This window comes from Oryzias latipes, chromosome 4 (genome assembly GCF_053564925.1).
Source record: "Oryzias latipes strain Hd-rR chromosome 4, Olatipes_Hd-rR_3.1".
Classification (NCBI taxonomy): Eukaryota; Metazoa; Chordata; class Actinopteri; order Beloniformes; family Adrianichthyidae; genus Oryzias; species Oryzias latipes.
The window spans coordinates 8,350,465-8,371,797 of NC_136240.1; the positions used below are offsets into that span (position 1 = coordinate 8,350,465).

Sequence of the window (21,333 nt, forward strand, 5' to 3'; positions counted from 1 at the left end):
GGGAACAACTGAAAAGTAGTTCCACCTTCAAGGTGTGTTGAAGGTTGATTTCAGCCCCCCCTCCCAATCTCCCTCTCAAAAGTGATCAAATGAGGAAGGAGAGTAGTTCATGGCCAGCACCCAGATTCCCCCTGATTTGTTTAAACTCTCAGTTCATACTCGCTCATGAAAATAATTACATTGTTATAGAACATAGATTGATTGACAAGGTCAAAAGCCAATTGAGATCCAGAACACAGTACACCATTAAAAACAAAAAAAAAGCATGCAAGAATGTGCCAAAAACAATCTGGAAATCACAGAGACTGAGAAAGGTGAACTGTGATATAGCAAGGAAACACTTGTGGTGGTGTTTGTAACCCTTGTGCTATCCATGCACTTTAACATTGGGAGTGGGGTCATCTAGACCCTTTTACACAGTGCACTGAACCTTTTTTCTTCAATGATTTGTGATCTTCACTGGTGTCCATGGATTACATGAAATCTTTCCACCTTTATCCACCTTTGTCATGGTAGGGAAAACACGTCAATGTAAGGGTGGGGTCATCTAAGATAGCACAAGGGTTAATGCCATGTTTGTTATTGGCTAGTAGCAAGTTAGTGAAAGCATTGTAGCAAGTTACTAGTAAGTGAATTTTATGTTGGTCAATAATTGTTTGTAGGTTGTTTAAAAAATAGTTACAGGAAAGTAAAGTTTAATGTTGGTTAGTTTAAGTTTTATTCCAATTTATTTAAAGTATAGTTTCAGTCTGTTCGGGGATGGCCAAACTACAGCCCTATTTAATCTGGCCCACCAAACTAGAAAGAATTATATTGATAATCCTTAATAATGTTATGTTTTTTCTGTAATCTTGTGTTTCCCCAGAGATGGTGCACTACAAATACATTGACCTTTTTTTTTAGGTGTAGAAAGTTATTATGCATTCATGTGGTGTTGGAAGATTTTGTTGAATTTCTGACATTCATGTGAGTTTTCATAATAGGATAGTGATTTTTCAATCATTCCTACACCACATTTCAGTAAGTTTCCGTATTTCCCTGAGAAACATTAACTCATTGGCTCTAAAATGAAAACAGAAGTAAAAGTTTTGAAATCAAAATTCCAAAAGGAATTTTTAGGGAATTAAAAAATAAAAGTACAGTGGGGATAATGTTGAGTCAGCAATCAATCGTGCAAGTTCTCCCACCTAAAAAGATAAGAGAGGCCTGTAATTTTCATCATAAGTGAACCTTAACTATGAGAGATAAAACGAGAGAAAAAATCTAGAAAATCATTGTTTGATTTTTAAAGAAATTATTTGTAAATGATGGTAGAAAAGAAGTATTTGGTCAATAACAAACTAGCAAGATTTCTGGCTTTCACAGACCTGTAACTTATTCTGTGAGAGGATCCTCTGTCCTCCACTCTTTATCTTTATTAATGAAACCAGTTTGAAGTAGTTATCTAGATAAAAGACACCTGTCCTCAACCTCAAACAGTCACACTCCAAACTCCACTATGGCCAAGACCAAAGAGCTGTCTAAGGACACCAGAAACCAAACTGTTGACCTGCACCAGGCTGGGAAGACTGAATCTGCAATAGATAAGCAGCTCGGTGTGAAGAAATCAACTCACAATGAATGAAATCACAATGGAAGACAGACAAGACCACAGATAATCTCCCTCCATCTGGGGACCAAAGTAACAAAGGCTACCATCAGTAACACTATGCCACCAGAGACTCAAACCCTGCAGGGCCAGACGTGTCCCCCTGCTAAAGCCAGTACTTGTACAGGCCCGTCTAAAGTTTGATAGAGAGCATTTGGAGGATCCAGAAGAGGATTGGGAGACTGTGCTATAGTCGGATGAAACCAAAATAAATCTGTTAGGTAAGAACTCTATTCGTCATGTTTGGAGGAGAAAGAATGCTGAGCTGCATCTAAAGAACACCATTCCTACTATAAAGCATGGGGGTGGAAACATCATGCTTTGTGGCTGTTTTTCAGCAGAGGGACCAGGATGACTGATCCCTGTAAAGGAAAGAATGAATGAAGCCATGTATCGTCAGATTGAGAGAAAACCTCCTTCCATCATAAAGAGCATTGAAGATCAGACATGGCTGGGTCTTTCAGCGTGACAATAATCCCAAACACACTGACCAGATAATGAAGGAGTGGCTTCATCATCATCATCACTTCAAGGTCCTGTAGAGATATAACAAAGTATTGAGTTGAGCTTTTGTTATTGACCAAATGCTTTTTTTTCACCATAATTTACAAAAAAATTCTTTAAAAATCAGACAACTATTTCTGGTTTCTGGTTTCTTTTGTCATTTTGTTTTTCATAGTTGAGGTATACCTATGATGAAAATTACAGACCTCTCTATCTTTTCAAATGGGAAAACTTGCACAATTGGTGGCTGACTAGATATTTTTTGGCTGACTGTTTATTTTTGTTATCAATCAAAATTAAAGCTTGTTTTTGTCCAGATTCCATGTTACTTCTTTCTCCTATGAGGTTCATTACCAAAACACTCCACGTATCTGCTCTTGGTCTGGCCTTTCTGTCAAATTTTAGAACCCTTTGTGGCCCGTGAGCCAAAAGGTTTGCCCACCCCTGGACTAGTTATATCGTGATTTCATGTTAGTTAGCAGTTTGTGCGGGTTAGTGAAGTTGGTTGGTTTATGGGTTACAGGTTAATTTGTGCCGCTGTCATGATAGCCTCAGTCATGTCAGGGCTGTTCACTTCTGGTTCTGTTGGACTTTAACGTTGTTGCTGGGAAGTGTTGGACTGTCTGTTTGTGTTGATCTTCTCTCAGGCCATTAGTCCCATTAGAGAGTCTTACTGGGAACCAGTAGAGGTTTGGAGTAACACTGGGAACCTGTCAGATCTGATTCATCACATTTATGACTGACCCACTGACACCCTCCTCCTCTTTGCCTCTTTCCTTTCCTCACGCCGGGACGGATTGGTGAAGGAGGAAAGAATGCACTCACACACGCAAACACACACACAGGCCTGCAGCTTAGCCAGAAGTATCAGGTGATCCTGAGCTGAAAAAGTCTAAGTCTGCATTGATGATGGATGGGCAGTATGGAGGGGGAGGGGGTGATATGACCTCGTAATGAGGAGGAGGAAGAAGAAGCTCATGCTCAGATTATGCAAATGAAGCATCGCTTTGAAGCAAAACAAGCCGGACTGGCCGCTAATGTTTCTCCAGTCGTGAAAGGGCGAGCCTCCCTGGGAGAAATACCAGGAGAGGGGCGTGAGGGGAGAAGGCGGTTTAGGGGGGGGCTGAGGGAGTCTGGGCAATAAGTGGAGCTGGGCGGCGTCTCCCCAAGCATTATACATTATCATATTTCCACGTAATTAGTTGGTTTTTCCACATGAAATGAGGAAACGGCTCGACGGTGCGTTCACTGCCGCGAGGACAGCCCGCTTCCGCTGCCCCTCTCCTTCCATGTGAGGTTGACCTTTAACCTCTGCTCTTACATGATCAAACACACACACACATGTGCTAATGACTACAAACTGTACAGATCTGATTAGTACAAGAATGAAGTTGTAAGTGAATTAGCAGGAGGCTCCAGGGGCCAGAGGGGCCTCACTGGTTCTGCTTCAGAGTCCCAAACTTCAAGAAAGAAAAAGAGCAGAATATGCTGGGAACACAACCCTGTTGTGATTGCCTAGACACACCTGATCCAGGTAATCGGACATGACTAGGGCAATAGTCCCTGAAAAAAATTAGAGCCCTAGAGCCCCCCCCCCGATCTAAACCCAGTTTGCCCAAATAAGAAAGTTCATTGTAAGACTAAAAATCTGGAGCATCACTTCAACATTTCTCTAAGGGCAATGCTGGTCCTGTAAATATCCAAAGCCAAACTGAAGTGGATTTATTTCAGACTTGACTAAAAAATAAAAAATGGTGGATGGCCTATCTCTTTATTGTGTTTACAGGGATTTTAGGCTTTTATCTATTCATCTTTGATTTAATTAGACTTTTTTGAAGAGAAAACAATCTTAGCAGCTACAAACAGGCTTTGTTCTGCCCCCTCTAGTTTATTAGTTGAAATTGTAATGGCAGAGAAACTGGAGGAAAGGGGAATTTGTCTGAGATCAGTTTAAAACCACCAAACTTCAGACCAACATAAATCCAAACTAAAATCCTCCTTAAGTTAGCCTGAATGCTGGCTAACTGCTTCAAACCGGTCTAAAACTACATCATTTGAAAACATGTTTTAACCAAATGTTTACCAGAGTGACAAAATATAAACCACCAAATCAGTTTAATAGAAGAACCAAACTGCTTCCTAAACATCACTTACACATGTGTAAACCCATTTTGAAATTTGTTTTAAATCACAAATAGCAGTCTAATATCAGTGTAAAACCAATCTAAATCTAGTTAAAAACATGTTTTTCAAATCAAGTCATTTTTCAAATCTTTCAAAAACCAATCCAAGTCTGAGTCCAGGCAGCACCCAAACCAAACCAGCTTAAAAACCAATTTGAAGCAAGTCTAGATAAAAACAAAAAAAACAAACATGATCTAAATCCAACCTGAAATGACTCTGTAACCAAGTGTTTTGTCTTAAATCTTTTAAAAACATGTTGAAAAGGAGTCTAAGAACAGCCAAGCAAGAGGATATACTGAAATAAGTGTAAAAGCTACGATAGTTAAAAAAACAAGTCTGGATTCAGTGTAAAAACAATATAAAACCAGTCTAAAACCAGTTTTAAACTAGTATAACTAGTAAACTAAACCAGCCCAAACATCCCAGCAATATTTCTTTTTGTTAATTGTCTCCGTGTCAAATATAAACTTCTTTTGACATGACATCTCCTTGATCTCCATCTGTCCCCAGGGGCCCTACTGTAAAAAAATAAACCAAACACCTGTGATGGATGGATGGATGGATGGAGGTGGACTAAAAAGCAAGCAGCAGTCTGCTATAGCGTGTGTCCTACAGAGCGTGCTCCGTGAAGCAGCAGGCGGGCAGTAGCTTTAGATTAGCCCTCTGAGAATAGAGAGGAGCTGGCTACAGTCCGGAGATCGTGCATCATCAGCCTGTGTGTGTGTGTGTGTGTGTGCGTGTGTGTGCGCACATGCGCATGTGTGTAATTCTGTTCTGAAAAAAATCTGGCATGATACTAATCTTACAACCAGATAAACAGACAAAGACCAAAAACACTTTCTGATTTATGTGTACATCTTTGGTCTCACATGGGTTAAAACTTCTATGAATCCATATTTAGTGTTTGACTCCTGGACTTCAGCTGAACTCCAAAGGTCCAACACATTCAGAGGAGTCTGGTTTTGTATGTGTGTTGTGTCTGGCTCGTCTTGTTGGTGTATTTGAAGCTGTAGTGGTGTCCGAAAGTGCTTTTTAAGGGGGGAGCCATAGCGACTTAGGACTGGCCATCCCTCCACTGGTAGGGTGAGCTGACCTGCGCTTGTGATGTGGAGGAGAAACACATTCCTTCATGTGGGTGAGCTCTGAAGCACAGAAGTTTACATTTAAATGTGAGAATTTAGTGGCTTTATTTTTGCATGACTTTATAAAGTTATAAAAACGATGTTGTTGTGATGTTATCAAGCTGAAGTAATGTCCAAATTTGATTTTTTTGAGATCACCCAGGCGGACACAGCACCACACAGATCGACTGGTGTTTGGTGCATTTTGGTTAGTTTTTGCTCTGACGTCACATGTCTGTCATCATAAAAGTATCACAAGAAAGGGGTGGGCAAGGTGCCTACCCAGGTTAGCCTATTTGGAAATTTGGGACTGCGCTGACTGAGCTGCCTGGATGACCATAAAACAATGCATTGTGGGAAACGGTGTCCTGACTGTTCTTGTAGTTGAAGGGGTGCTAAGCAGAAATAGCTGCCGCTCAATGAAGGAAATGTGTGTATTTTGTAACTCTTTCTGCATATCACTGATGAAAGAATGAACATGGTTTTTTCCATACAAATGGTTGTGGTAATTGAAATCAACATCAGGCAGATTACTTTATTATTAGAAATTATTTTAATTAAATCATTTCATTGTTTTTTTTCCTCTACTGATGATCATTTTGGTTTTAATGCTAAACATCAGACAGACATTTGTGCAACTAAAGGAACTTATAAGTACAGCATCACAAATCCTCTGTGGTTCTGTGTTTTACTGTTGCCTTTAGAAGTTACCTGTTTATTTCTCAGGGACAGTTAACATTAAAAGCAATGAGCCAGAATCAGCCCAGCGGCTGTTTGTCATCTGTTGACCCCACACAGATGTTGAAACTGTCCACCTACAAAGAGAATCAATTAAAAGAACCTACTGATAAAAAATACATACATTGCAAAAAGTCTAAATTACTATAAGATATATTAGCATAGATCACACTAAAGGGGAGAAGCACATTAAATTCAACTGAATGTTTAGGACAACCCCAACTTCCTGTTCTTGTTCAGTCTCGCTACACCTCAGCGTTCGCCTTCGTCTCAGGCACCTTGTCCACGCCACCAGCTGCAGCTGCCTGGTCTCGCCAACCATCCAGGAGAGGAGCTGGTACATCTCAAACAAGCATAGTGTTTTCTTTTCCATCTATCAACTAAGTGTAGTGGTAGGGAGAAGCTGTATGGGGTAGGGAAACAGTTTGGATTTATGAGCTGGTTGCAAGCTATCTGTCTTAATTTGTGGAGTTTATTTGTGTAAAATAAACGTTGAGACTGGACAAATCATGTGTGACGTCATCCATAGAAAATGAATTGCTCCTGGTGTGAAATCAATTAAGTCGCCATTTTCCCACGATATGTCCGTCGCCATGTTGGAACCAGACATCCTCAGTAAGCCGTGATTTCCCTGTCTGCATTTCCCACTCTCAACCACTCTCTCCAGTCAGGAGTGAGTATGTTAGAAGGCCACCCCCCTTCTACTGAAAGCAGGCTCTGAAGAATCAGTCAATCAAAACGCTTCGAACGTTCGAGGCCAACAACTTTTATTGAGGCATCTGATTGGTCAGTTTATAACTTGAATAACTTGCACTACGGCAAAATATTATGAATAAAATGTATGAATAGCAAGAACGTGTCAATAAAGGGTATCATAGCAAGAATGATTATTCTGACGGACATAATGACTGAGTAACAGCTGTTTATTTCTCTATAGAAGTCTGTGGGATTTCAGCTTTTTTGAACCAGGCGGGTACTTCCAATTTTGGAATGCGGTTACTCAGTCCAGGTTCATTTACTGTCAATGAAAAAAATGCAGCTCAATTCTAAGAGACCCTTGGTTGGTTGGTTTATTTAAAGACATTTTGGCAATAGGAATCATCAGTTATCATCAGTTGTCCTGACAAAGAACAGAGAGCAAATTTCACTCCACATGTCTGAACACTGGTTTAACACCTGCAACATATTCCTATGGAAAATTTACATTCCACTTCATAATCTGTCTTACCTTGATGAGTTTCACAGTCAGCCCTATACCATCACCTAGAAAATATAAGAATTTTTCTTTCAACCAAATAAACCATATTTCTGTCTCCTGCATAGCAATTTATTTTCAAAATGCTCCTATTATTACCTCTTCGCAAACAAAACTTCTTCAGAGTCAGACCTTTGTCAATCAGTGTAGCTGACGCACTTGGATGGATCCATAACAGCTCTGTGAGAGACTATGTAATGCAGCAGAATGTGTAGGCATGTCATCATGCTGTTTTTAACACACAACTTTAGTCAAACTTGACTTAAGTTACCAGTCTGATGCACTTGTTCCCACAGTTCTTGCAGCTTTACGGCATTATTAGCAGAAGTCCAAAAGCCTCCTGTGTCTCAAGCATTTGTTCTGCAACAGTTTACTCTTCTCATTGTTCAGAAGGGAGTGTGAGGGTCTTTCAGGACTGCAGCCAAAATGTCAGCTCAGTTTTCTCAAAGCACCTGTCCATGTGGGGACAGAATTTCAGAGGAGCGCCCCCTGCTGTTACCAACAAGAGTCACCTGTTGCTGTAAAATTCAGCCAGCTCAGTGCAGCTGTGACCAGAGATGAAAATGCAGGGGAGGAGGAGCAGGAGGTGGAGGAGGATGTTGGCTGGTGGACCAGCAGCAGGATGGGCCAGCATGGCGGGAGTCCAGTCTGCTGGCTGGGGCCCAGTTGGTGCTGAATCACAGCAAGTGGTCAGCCTCTGTCGTTCACAGCCAGCTGACATCAGGCCTGAGTGTGTGCATGTTGGTGTGTGAGTGTGCACGTTGGTGTGGGAGTGTGCACATTGGTGTGTGAGTGTGCACGTTGGTGTGGGAGTGTGCACGTTGGTGTGGGAGGGCTTAAGGTGTCGGGACATCCCTTCCTCATCAACCCCCCTTAAACCACACATTTTTCATCACCCACCTCACATCCAGTATGGAGGCGTGTCATCAGCATCCAAGTGTGTGTGTGTGTGTGTGTGTGTGTGTGTGTGTGTGTGTGTGTGTGTGTGTGTGTGTGTGTGTGTGTGTCTGCAGAATATGGTCTGGAGCCAAAACAGGAGTCGAGCTGCCAAAAGAGCTAGTTGACCCGTCCGTCCAGTACCTCTCCCCTGATGCTACAGTGTGTGTGTTTGCATGTGTGTATGTGCAGACGCAGACTTGTGTGTGTGTGTGGGGGGGGGCATGAGCCACATGTTTTTCTGTTGGAATTGTTGTCAGGAGATGTGATTGGAAAGGAAGACAGGTATCTTTTTGAAAATGTATAACCCTTTGTAAAAGACGATCACATTAAGTTGGCTAAGATGCAACACTCCATTGGTGGCAGTGGAGGAAATTAAATAAAGGACATCTTTTAAAACACTGGACTAAATGGTTTTTCCATTAAAGAAAGAGAAGAACGAATAATTTATTTAAGATGTAAGCCTATCCGCCAGCAGTGGCGTGATAGGCTGCTGCTGCTGATGATACATACATATATATAACTATGTATATATTTATATAATTATTTTGAAACTTTTTAACAATTTGTGTCCAGTATTGCATGTTCTAATGAACAATAATAAATAAATTAAGAAGTAGTAATTGAAAGCAGAAAAAAAATTCAAAGTTTTGACAAAATATCTTTTCACCATTAAAATTTGGTAAACTAAAACCTTTTATAACATTTCCTTCCTGGTTGGTTCCTTTCATATTGTTCTTTGTTTAGTAGGACTATGGTCATGTGATCAGTTAAGGGTTAAGGTTCTGATCTTTTCGGGGTCACAGAATCCAACCAAGACAGACAACCACACACATTCAAACCTGGGGTTAACCTTAACCTTGTTGCCAGTTAACTTGTAAACTGTGGGGGAAAAGACCAAGTCCCTGGATAAAACCCACAGATGCATTAGGAAAACATTCAAACTCCACATAGAAAAGGCCCAGAGCCGTTGTGAGGTGAGAGGGCTCACACCTGAATCGCCATGCAGCCTGAAATCTGAAATCTGAAACCTGAAGCTGCGAAAATGACTCAAATGTATTTTTTTTTTTTTTATCCTTTTGCTTTTGTTTTTGCAACACATGAATAAAGACGTCAGATCTGAAGCTTAGCAGAAAGGTGTCATGTTGAAATCTTTAACCTTTAAACATCATCAACTGTAAATACACAATCATCATAATTTCCATGGATTCTGTCATGGAGAAAAGCAGCTTTGTATGTAACACTTAACATTAGTAATGTGCTGCATTTCTGGTGAAAAGCTGCTTCTCTATGAATCAGAATCAGCGGATTCACGTTGATCACATAAACAGTCGAAGAACTGTGATATGTCAAAGTGTGTTTTATTTAGGTGACATCTCTAGTGTTAAAGAGTTAATAGACAAGCAAAGGACAGTTAAAGGTTCTTTTCTGTTTAAAGTGACCCTCAGATATTTTTCAAATGGCGTTTTATTCCCTGGTGTTTAGAAAGAGACATTCAATGCCATTCACAAACCTCAATACTCACCTGGACATGGTAAAAATGAAGCTTGTTGACAATGTTGACAACATCCCATGATGTTTCTGTTTGTGTATCTGTTTTGTGTTGTTCGAGTGCTGAGGTTTGATTCCTCTTGTGTGTTTGTCTTTGAGCTTTGGAGGGATGGGGGGTATACAAAGAGGAGAAACTTCAATGTGTACAAATGCAAATGAGAGTGGAAATGTCAAATTAGCATAGATTTGGGTGGACCCCCCCTCCCCCTGCAGCTACAGGCGGCCTGACAGCTTGGCGCCTGGCCAGACGCCTGCTTTACATATCGGAGCGGTCCGCCGTCACCCCGGGTCACCACCAGCATCCCGTCACCAAGGAGACTGATGGGGACTGACAGGGCAGAGTGATGGACGGACGGATTAGCCCCCCCCCCCCTTGCGCGCGCCTCCCTCCCCACCGGAGGACCTCAAACTGCTGATTATGGTAATGAAGCAGCTAATTTAGCCCGTTGATGAGGATTCATCTGAATCACGAGCTCCTCTCCTTTGCATGTCTCCGTGCTCAAAGACAGCAACGTACCTGTGTGAGCACTAAGGTGAGATAAGTCCTGCTGCAGTACAACCCCCCCTGCTGGTTGAGCTGCAGCAGCTCAGGTGGTCTTCAACAGGAGGTTCATCGAGCCAAACCTGGTCCCCATGTATGCACTCATACACATCTGTGTACATTTGCATCAATCTACAAATCAGAATGTTCTTCTTTTGGTACAAAATGTTGTTAAAAACAGTTTTCTAGTGTTTAGCAAAAAATATTTTTTATTTGTTTGGTGGTATTTATTTAATTGATGTAGTGGAGATGAAACCTTCAAGGCTGTGGAGCATGCAAGAGACAACACATCTATAATGCATGCGTGAAGGTGTGTGCATGTGTGTGAGGACGCAGGGGTGCGAGTGCTGCCAGGAAGCTGCTTCGTCTCAAATCTCCCCAAACACCTTTGATTTATTCATCTGCTGTTTTAATGGATCTGCCAGGAGGACGACGATCACATGCACGCTTACGCATGCGCACGTTTGTAAGGACATGATCACACACAGCAGCAGCATCACAGATTCACATGAACAAAGTTCAAGACTCATCCCGGATTTGTAGTGTTTGCTACTGAAATGCTACAGAGGAAGTGTGATCTTCACTTTGGAGCGCGCTCCTTAGTATCTCACAGTTAGTTTGTCATGATAGTTTTTATCCTTCCTTTTAGTTGACCGGAACTCTTTTCAGACCCTCCTTTTTCTGAGGCTTTTTTCAGAAGAGAATAAAACGTTTAAAAAAGTAATCTTTCAGTCTAGATTTTTGATGAGAAAGCTTAAATGTTGTTCACTTTTCAGCATATTCCTTCAGGGGTCACCGCAGTGAATCACTGTTCACTACAGTTTTTCTCAGTCGCTTTAGTACAATTCTCAGATCAGAATGAAATTCCCAAAACTATTTGTTCAATCTTCACATCATGATGTCACTTGTGCACATCATATAAGCAGTTTCTCACTTCTTTGAACAAGTTGCAATTGCTTTGGTACATCCATGCAAATGATTATGTACAACTCTCTGCTCTTTGCTACATTATCAATTGTTTATGTCATGTTGATCTAAATGTATTATATAGTTCACTGTGCAATAGTCTTACTCCTCAAAACACCTAGTCATTAGTTCATCGTATAAGTCATTAACTGCAAAATGGTTGACCAAGTTGTCATAATGTGACAAACATTTTTCACTGCGTTGAAAAAGAGGATATTTGCTGTGATGTGGATGAGAATTTGTGGCCTAACATACAGGAACGACAAGAGGTGTAGGAAGACCACACCAATTCCTACTGCACTGCCTGTCCTGTTGGACAGAATATTGTCCTATCTTTTTTTCCCCCTTTGTGTTACTGTTTGCAGTGGGTTTTTTCTATGTTGGTATGACATGGTCTGTCAACAAATTACAGTATGAACAATAAAAGTGTAAATGGGAATCTTTTCCAGTCTCTTGCAATCAAACAAAAAAGGTGTAACTTACATTTTACAATAACTGTCATCAAAACTTTAGCCATAGTTTACATCAGAACCTCCCTCTAAAGTACAGTTATATTGACAACATGACTAAGTCATTTGACTGTCTTGTTCGTAGACAATGACACAAGGACTTGACATTCTGATGGCACTGACATGTTCAATGACATAAAGACTTAGTTTTGAGAGATGAACTAAAGATTTTGAGCACGTTACAGGCTTTTGCAAGAAATCCATGGTGTTTTGCTGTTTGTACAAATCGTTTTGAGAAATGCACACACGTATTTGCAAACTTCAATTCTGATCTGAGAATTGTACTAAAGCGACTGAGAAAAACTGTAATTCACACAAGTGGTTTGGCAGAGATTTGTACGCCGGATGCACTTTTGTATTTTATCTGTGTTCGCGGGGGGGGGGGGGAGAGTTACAACAGATGCACAGAAATGGACGACAAAAAGAAGAAAAAATCAGAGTCTATGTAGGTTTGAATTTCTCTCTTGTTCAAATGACAGAAACTGTTTCCAGTGAATACAGAAAGACGCATCAGGGAGTCAAACTAGCAACTAAGCTATCATCTGTTCTGTGTCCTATGCTAAAGCCCACTCCTGCTGAACTTCTACCAAACAGTTTTTCAGTAAAATTCAGAAATCTAAAATGAAAATAAATAAACCAATAAAAGTCCTGCAAAAAAATGTAAACACTGTGAGGAAAAAATTATCAAGAAGAGATATATTATTTGCATAAAGGGGACTTATGATCAGTTTACTTTGACAACAATTTACTCTAAAACATCGTTTAGAAAACCAGGTCCTTTTCTGAAAAAAGTGCTAAGGAGGAAAAGATAAACAATGAATAAGAGGGGGCCTGTGAAATAGCCTTGTGGCACACCACACACGGTTAACGCAATAGACTGCATGCTGCCAGAAAGGGTGACTTGAACCAAAAAGGAACAGTGATTGTGATTCCAACAGAAGTTAAAAGATCAGTTTAATTCAAACACAGATCATTACGACATACAGGTTTTGACTCATGTGACATTTTATTCCTAAGGATTCAGGAATTGTCATTACATCAAACTGTACGAATGGTGCCCTCTAGTTTGGTTTTTCTGGCATTTACTTGGTTCTTTGCTGTTTTCTGTTTCTTTTCGTGCCTGTCAGTCACATCAGGTTCAAGCTGATGATCGTCTACAGCGATCTTTCCTTCAGTAAGTTTGCCTCAGTGTTTTGAAGCTCATCCTTGTCAGGTCACGTGTCTTATAACGTTTTTGCTGTTCCCTCAGTTCATGATTTTGTGTGGTTTAAGTTTATGTATTAATTCTTTGAATTTCTGCCACAAGCCAGTTCCTGTCAGAATGACCTGACTATCCTGGATCCAGCAAGACACTCTCAGCAGCAGTGATAATTTTCTCCCCACTGCTGTCAATGCCACGCCATGAAATGCCATGCCATGCCATGCCATGCCACGCCACGACTGATGAAGGTTTCCAAGTCAGGCAATGACTCATCCAGCAAATATCCATGCACTCAGAACGCTCCTCATAATGTTCCCTGTACCTGAGGATGGTTCCCGGTCCTCCCCCTCGGCCATGTTTCCTGTCGCTGACGATGGTCATTGGGACTCCTCTTCCTGCCTGTTATTGAGGAGGAGTTCTTCATGTTGACCCCTCACCCCTGTTTACCTACAAAGACATGAACTATTTTTTTTTGGGGGGGGGGTCTGATTCTACTCCAAGTCCTTTCCGCCCTATCTTTACATGTTTGAGCGTCTGGGACCTGTTCTTTCAGGGAGGGTGGCTGTAGCGATTGTTCCCTGTAGTTTGGTTTTTTCAAGTCTTTTCTTAGATTTTCATGTACATTTTGGGTTTTTGGGGTTTTTCCGCCTGTCTGTCACACCAGGATCAAGTCAATAATCCTCCACAGCTGTCTTCACAACAGTTGGTCATCCTCAGCGTATTTGGATGCCTGGTTTTCAGTTCATCTTTGTTAGGTCATCTGTTTTGCTACCCTTTTGTTAGTTCTTGATTCTGACAAGTTCAAGTTTATTTTTAATGCCTCCAGCATGTTGGGTCTTTCACCACCACAGAGATGGATGGAGGTACTGCTTCATTCACAAACACAGCTCCAACATGTTCACTAAGCATTTGTGTAGCAAGATTAACAATAAATATCAAACCAGAAATGCTTTTTCATTTTCAAAATGAAGCTGCATTTTATGACTCAAACTTTATATGAAAAAGCAATCCTTCAAGATGCTTTTTCTTCTTCAACACTGCTTATTCTGTCACTTAATTAAAATGACAAAGAAAATTTAAAGGCAAGATGTTAGCGTCAGAGGAGAGGGCTTTGTGACGGTTGTGCACTCCTGATGACTGTACACAGCTTCTCAGGACTACATAGCAGCATTTCCGCCTTCCGCGGAAATGAGCATGAGCATCTTGGATGTAAATATGTGAGAATAACATCAGCCTTTATTTTGTCTGGACACCACTGGAAACACATTCAGATGATGATTTAGAGTTTTTCAGATCTGCGTAGCAGCACTTCTGCCTTCGGCGATCTGGCTGCCGGTCCGAAGACAAAGCTGGTCCGGGGGGAAAGTTTCGACAAACGGCGATGCGTCCGAAGGAGGACCGCGGAAGGCGGAAATGCTGCTACGTAGTAAAAAAATGCAGATTCATCTTGAAAATGAAAAAGCATTTCTGGTTTTGACTTTTGTTTTTAATTATGTTACACAAATGCTGCCATGATTTACATCCGTTATTAATAAATACTTTTAGAGTAAATAATATTATGTTGCCATTTTTAACAATCTTATAGCTGTGTTTTGCTTTAGGTTGCCTCCATTGACAGAACAGATTGTGCTTTCATCAATTTGTGCACATTTGGATTTATAAACTTGTATTAATGTTCAAGAGAATTCACTGGCGGTTGTGTTTTTAAATGAACATGTCCTGTCCATGACTGTTGTGTTAGTGGTTTCTGATGACAATCCTAAGATATTTTTCTCCCTAAAACCTATTATTTTGCTTAATAAGAGTGATATTTTTTGTCACGTCAGCTCAAACATCTTAATTAGCTGGAACAGTTGTTGAGGATAATAAAGAATGAAAACTTCGTTTTTACTTAAATCTGGAGATCAAATAAAAGAATTACCATAAGAAAGAGGAGTTTAGGAGTTTTGCTCTAATAAAAAAGATTAAAACAAGCATCCTAAAAAGCAAATGGATATTCACAGACTTCTTTGTAACCATGGCTTCCCCTGCATGGAGGAAATCGGTCGTCGGCTGTGAAAAGAGCGTTCCCACGGCTCTCAGCGGGCCGGCAGCTCAGGATGACGGCGTGAAGCTGCTTGATGCAGGCAGCAGAGAGGAGCGGGAGGGAAACTCGCTGCCCTAATTGAGCTGACGGTGCGGGCCTGACAGCCTCATTAACTGTCTCATTTAAGCTCTTATCACCCAGTAGATGAGAACTCAGAGAAGCAACAGGAGACTGAGCTGCCAGATCCACTCAGAGCGGAAATCAAAGTGAAGCATCAAAGTGGACAAAAATGATCCCAGATGACGAGGAATTCTGAATTTGAAGGACATCTGAGGCCCATTTGAAGGAAACTTAAATCTTTATAAAGAGTCAGTTTGTTTGAATACATTTGAAATGAACCAGATGATCACAGCAGAAGAAGTCTCTCTGTCAGAGCGACAGATTTGTGAGGAAGCCCCTCTGAAGGTTGGTGATGGATTCAGGTGGATGAAGACGTTGAAACAACACCACTTCACTGCTACTGGGACTCAGATAGGTTCTGGATTTGTGTGGATTTGTTGTTCATGTGAGGGATTATTTACGTTTCTTCAGACTGAAGAAGTCTGGATTCAGTAAAGCAAAACATTTGTTTATTTCATAAGAAGGCACAGGAGCATTAAACACTGTGGGGGGTTTCCGTTATAAAAACAGATTCTGACATTTACGATACAAAATAATGTTGCATGTGCGTTTCAGCATGGTTTTTGTCAAGCTGAAATGTCAGTTGTCAGAACAAAGTCAGAGGAAGAACCACAGGAACTGCTGAGCTAAATCACATGGATGTTCATGAAAAATACAGCAAGCTTTATTAAAGGGGCTAAATTATGCTTCACTTAAGCCTTTCAGAGTAAACTATATCCTCACATATGATCATATATTACTTTTGTCACACTAAAGAAGGAATTATTTATGAAATATGAGGTATTTTCTGTCATGGTGCCTCTGGCAGCTCTCCTCCCCTCTCCCCTTTCTGCTTGGTTCCTGATTTGAGTCAGCTGTAACCATTCAACTCATCATCCACCTGCTCTTCTTAAGGACATCCAGCTCCAGTATTCATCGCCAGTTCGTTGCCCCTTATGGTGCTTAGTCTGGTCTATCAAGTTATTCTAGCCCATGAATTCATGTTCATACCTAACTCCTTCTTATGCCTCGCCTTCAGGACATAATAACCATGAGTGAGTCTCCTGTTTACCTGAGCTGAAGAACCTCACGGAAGTCCAAGAATCCTCCAGCCACCCCACAAGCCATTACAAGCCTCCAGTGACGTCACCAGCCGCTCTCCAGCCTCCTGTCTCGTCAAGACTTCAAGCCTCTCCGGATAAATCTCTTTACTTCCCATCGAACTCGCCTGTGTTTTCCTTCCGGGTTCCAGCGCCTGGGTCTGCCCCGCCTAGTTTGCCATGACAATTTTCATCCCTTTCTGTCTTCAGTAATCCAACCAGGTCTTCTAAGTCGTCGCTCGCTTTCTATGCACCCCCACCAGGAAATCGTTTGCTTCTTTTTCTGCAGCGTGTTCTTGATATCAACCATGTGCATGCACCTTTCACAGAAAAGTTTAGGATCCACCCCAAAAATGTCGTGCAGATTCCTCAGCAGAATGTTTTTGGGCGTATGCCACCACACAAAGTTTAAACACCACATCAAATGAGCGTTTTCTGGCCATCTTTTAGTTAAATAGAAACATGTACATCTTTGCTTTCCTGGTCTGAGCTGGAAACTGGATCTAAACTGTACAGCTGGATGGTTCCAATATTGTTGACCATTTTTGTTGCACCAGTGATATATGTTTGAGTATCTGTAAACTAAAATGAGAGATTGAATAAATTGGGATTACTAAGAACATGTTAAATAATATCAGATCAACAGTTATTGACCAATAGAATGACAGAGAAATAGCTGTTTATTTTATAGAAGTCTATGGGATTTTGGCTTCTTGGAGCCAGCAGGTACTTCCTGTTTGGATTGCATGGGCGAGGAGTCCCTCAGTGCAGTTCTCATAAACAGTAAATGGTCTGGCAGCATTTAGGAAAGTATGATCAACCAAGAATACATTTAACATCGTATTGTTTGTTTAACCAAAACAATAATTTTTTTAAATGACAAAAATCTGTTCTGAAAAAGCCCATAGATCAAAAGCTTTTTCATTAGGTTTCCGTGTGTAGAACAGAAAAATGTTTCAGAAACCATCAATATGAGGAAAAGTGAAGCATTAAACATTAGACTCCTGACAGACCCCCCCTTCCTGACTCAGGTAACAGACGGGCCAGTTTAGAAGGGGACAAACTCAGGCTAACGACTGTAATTAAAGCTGTTATTAATGACACGCAGTAGTCTCTGGAGATTTTAGCCACTATTACCCCCCCCCCCCCCCCCCCCCCCTGTCACTGTAGTTGGAGTCGAGTGATAATCAGGGAGAGCATCCATATTTGTGGCCCCAGTGAGCAGGTGGTGCGAGTCACAGCCAGTGAGGCTCTACTCTTGCGTGCACGTGGGTGTGGCATGCACGTGAGAGTTGAGAAGGGGCTGCAGCCCCCGACGTGGGAACAAGCCGCCGTGGCGCCGCTCCAGACTGCATTTAAATATTTCAGCACCGCCTGCAGCCAGGAATTGCTTAACATTAATGCTGGACATATTTTGCGCTTCCTGTCAGCGGTGTGGGACCACAGACATGATTCTGGTTCAGGCTGTGGTCTTACAAGCTAGAATGCTTATTATCGTCAAAATCATCATTACTATCATCCGTGTTCATGTTCTGGCGAAGCTGCATTATAAGGTACTTTCAACCTTGTTGCTTCCTGCTTTTACTTTCAAATCCAAATTCCAATCCAAAATTGTAATAAAGATCCTTCTGTTGAGTTTATTTTCTTTTTTCACCTTGTTTCATGTTTCATGGCGCTGACCTGTCCCTCACCTGGAGCATGTGCAGTTTCAACTTCTGAAACCATTTTCTGCTGAATGTAATCAAAGTTTTTTTTTCTGTTTTTTATTTATTTCCTGTTTTTCAATGTCTTTTGATTTGTTTGTTTTTTCTAGGTTCAGTCGTGAAGACAAACACGCTAAGTTCTCCGAAGCTGTGTACACACAGGGCATGTAACGCACATTCAAGGACGCAGGGGGCTTCATCTTCCTCTTCTTTTTCTGTTGGAAGACGCTTGGTACGAAATGTTGAAAAGGTGAAAGTCTTGCGATTTGGGCACAAAATGGAAGTAGTTTTGTTCATTGCTGGGATCCTTGCAATGGCAGCTATGGATAACCTCATATTAGGAGAATTTATTTGAAAAACAAACAGACGTTGTCAGGCTTGTCTGGGTTCACCTGATAAACCAGCTACACTTTGAGTTTGGTTGGTTTCACTGCGTCAAAACCGAATCCGAGTCCCTGGTTGGCCAAATTTTAACTCTGTTTAGCTCGACAGTTTGATGGTTGTGTGTTTTTAACATTGAGCCCAAAAACAGTCACAAAGACCTGCGTCACTACAAGTGAGTTTTCAATGTGTCAGCCCAAAATTGACTCAGACTTTTCATTAGAAGTGGTTGCTTGAACGCATGTTGCTGAGGGCGGGGTGATGATCGCATAACACGTTAGTAGTTTTACATGTTTAAACACAAACACAAATGACACATTAAGACTTTGGATATGGACCTTCTAACAAATCCTGGTTCTGATTTGCTGATGGTGGTCTCTCAGTTTCAGGTTCGTGGATGACATGGATGATGGATGTACACTGCCACCCCCACCCTGGCAGAGATAGGCTGACATGGTCACATTTCAGGACCCAAAGATGAAGAGCAGCACAAGATGAGAACCTCAGCCCCCCTTCAGATTCTCTGTCCTGAGGGAGGACAGATAGAGTGGGGCATCCTGGGCTGAACCAAGCATTTTCAGTCCTGTGACCTTCATCCCCCCTTCCCTGGTTCTCTGTTGTTGGTTCTGGAGGGTTTTGGGGCTCAGGAGCAGCAGGAGGAGAGAGATAAGGTGGTGGCGTGGTGGTTGTAAACGTCCCGCCTGTCTGGCAGCAAAACATAGGGAGCTGTATCCTCTGGGTGCTCGAAGGTGAAAAGCTGTTTTGTCTAGGGAGGTGGTATCGCAGCCTGCAGAGGTTGCATGTTGCTCTCTCGTGCGGGGGGGGGGGCTCGGCTTGCCTGCTCCTCTGCGGTCACTGGAAGAGATGGATGGACTCTACGCCAAGAGAAGCAGCTGCTTCCTGCTGAAGCTGGAGCATCTTCATCCTGGAAGAGGTGTTGAAGGAACAAAAAGAAAAACCTCTTCATCTGAGATAAAGAGCAAAGGAGAAGCTAGTGTGCCCCTCTCTGTCCGGAGACCTCACAGTTTTGGGTGAACTTTTGCAGTTCACAGATCTTCTTCTCCACTTGCAGCCTGCAGCAGGAGTCTCCCTCCCCTTTTTCAGTGGATTAATCCACGTCTTCTGCCTGCGGGCAAACAAGTAGATTTTCCCAACAATCTTTCTTTTTAGTTTGTTCACAAAAAGTTCACAACTTAGCTCCTTACATTTTATTTAAGACACCTAACTGAGTGTTTTTAAGCAGACTCAGTTTTCATTGTGTTCATTAAAAAATGATTCTGCAAATATTAATAAGCAGCTTAAGTCAGCCAATCAGGAAACAGAGAATAGAGATGTCAGTATAGACAGAGAAAGATTCAACACTTTGCTTTGCTGAAACCCAGAAAGGTTTTTTAGGCCTCGGTTACAACATAATCTGATCTCTGCACAGTGCACAGGTATGTATGTGTGTGTGTGTGTGTGTATGCATGCAATGTTTATCGTCACAATTGAAGGAAAACCTTTTTCTGGGATTCAATTAATCAATAATGACTCATTTTCTATTCATCCATCTTCTTCTTCTGCTCATACAGGACCGGATTGCGGGGGCAGCAGTCTAAGCAAAGAGGCCCTGACGTCCCTCTCCCTGGCCTTTTCCTCCAGATCCTCTCAGGGGACTCCAAGACGTTCCCAGACCAGCCAAGAGACGTAGTCTCTCCAGCGTGTCCTGGGTCTTCCCGGGGCCTCCGCCTAGTGCGACATGCCTGCAGCACCTCCTCGGGGAGACGTCCAGGTGGCCACCTCAACTGGCTCCTCTCAATGTGGAGAAGCATCATTTAAAAGAGTATTACTACCGAAGGAAGTATTTGACATTTGATCATATTTACCTCTTTATTGGCTCATATTTAACAGGTCAAAGTATCTCTGTGCATTAAAAATACCATTGATAAAATGTGTTCTTCATCTAAAACATATCCCTGCCTATACCATAACCCTGATGTTATCTGCCATCATGGGCCACTCAGCAACCTGATCAACTCAATGTGAAGGAGATGTGTTGCACTGCATGAGGCAAATGGTGGCCACTCCACTTTACCACTTCCTAAGGTCCCCACATCCCTAAATAAGACAAATAGGCACATTTCAGAGTGGCCTTTTATTGTGGCCAGTCTAAGGCACACCTGTGCAATAACCATGCTGTCTAATCAGCTTCTTGTTGGCACACCTGTGAGGTAGGATGGATTATCTCAGCAAAAGAGACATGTTACCTATCACAGATGTAAATAGATTTTTGAACAATATTTGAGAAATGTATTGCTCGAAAGAGAGCGGAAGACAGCAAACTTATCTTCAGCTTCACCGGCCGGAGCACGTGGCACTTTTTAGCCCAGCAACTCATTCCCGGCTTATACGACATTTAGAACACGTCTTTTGTCATTTCTGTCAAATAACTCCGTAAGTTACAGAAACATCAGAGCACAAATGTGTTGTTATATCAGTCCGTGTGAGTCATGTTTGTGATTTTGTGTAATATTTAGTCCTTTGCCCTCAAATGTCTTAATTTCTGCTGACATAAACCCTGCTGTGTCAGGATTAGCGCGTGGACACAAACGCAGGACAGCAGCAGGTTATAGTCGAATGAATGACAGATTTAATCATGGGAGAACTGGAACTCGTAATACTCGTAAGCAAAGCATCCAGAACGATCCAGTGACAAAGACAGGGGAGACACTGGCTATATACAAAACAGGTGGCATCAGGGAGGGCAGGTGAAAACAATGAGGAAGATGGGAGAACGTAAAGACAGCGGAAAGGTAAAACGGCACGAGAAC

General features: G+C 41.8%; 1 long non-coding RNA gene across 1 annotated transcript; it reads left to right on the forward strand.

Moving 5' to 3' along the window:
- The first annotated feature begins 2,389 nt into the window (after positions 1-2,389).
- LOC144991847 (uncharacterized) lies at positions 2,390-20,453 on the forward strand. The gene is made up of 2 exons (XR_013655500.1): positions 2,390-13,127; positions 13,260-20,453. It is a non-coding gene; the product is annotated as an uncharacterized LOC144991847 (long non-coding RNA).
- The last annotated feature ends 880 nt before the right edge of the window (positions 20,454-21,333 follow it).